The sequence below is a fragment of the Aplysia californica genome, unplaced genomic scaffold (assembly GCF_000002075.1).
Source record: "Aplysia californica isolate F4 #8 unplaced genomic scaffold, AplCal3.0 scaffold00237, whole genome shotgun sequence".
In the NCBI taxonomy this organism is placed as follows: domain Eukaryota; kingdom Metazoa; phylum Mollusca; class Gastropoda; order Aplysiida; family Aplysiidae; genus Aplysia; species Aplysia californica.
The window spans coordinates 1,035,836-1,036,774 of NW_004797507.1; positions in this window are offsets into that span (position 1 = coordinate 1,035,836).

Genomic DNA, 939 nt, shown 5'->3' on the forward strand with positions numbered 1-939 from the left:
GGGGGGTATACAAACAGGCTGCTGGTGAGTAGAATATTTTGCCCCAGCAACGCTACACTTTAACTTTTGGATTTGAGCATTTTGGACCTTAAGAACAAAAGGGTCTTTACCGAGACATGTGTATTAATAAGATCGTCTCTTTCTTTACCAAAGGGTCTGTTGGGTCCTGCTTAGCAGAGTCGAGCAACGTCGGTCTTCTTAGGTTTTGGTTTTGTTTTTTTTGTTTGTTGTTTTTTTCGTAGAGTCTAGACTATGTAATGTTAAGAAATGTCACTATTCCCACTGCATTTTTTAAACCATTTTAAAACCACTGAAAAATTGTGAGGCAGCGTGGTGGAATCAGGCGCTCGCCAAAATAATCGAAGTGAAGAAACTTGCATTTTTCAGCAGGTTTGTGAATTTTTATCGAATTTTTGTTGGGTTTTTTTGTGGGTTTTTTTGCTCAACACCTTTCATGCCCATTAAAGAACTCATTTCTGTGTAAATTGTTCTGAAAAACGTTGATTAAAGGCACAAAAAATGTAAATTTTCAGTTACCACGGACTCTTAAGCTAAGGAAATAACTAATCATTGGCGGTCATTTTCTCACTAATTTTACCTCTGAAAACAGGTGACCCCAACCTCCTTCTTCCTCAAATATCTCGACTTGTATTCAAGATAAATGGATACTTTTTTCATCCCAATAAAGACGAGTGAACAAGCTTTAAGATGATACCAAAACTCTACATGCCCAGAAATTGATGAAAGCCTGATTCCATCACGCTGCCTCACAATTATAGAAGGTCTATTCTACTTCAAAAGTTTTGAGTATGACTTGATCGATATCAAAGAAATTGGTGTACAGCATTTTTTCTTTTTCATTTAATTTAATTTTATCATAATTATTTTTTGAAATTTATTATTTTTTATATTATTATTATTATTATTATTATTATTATT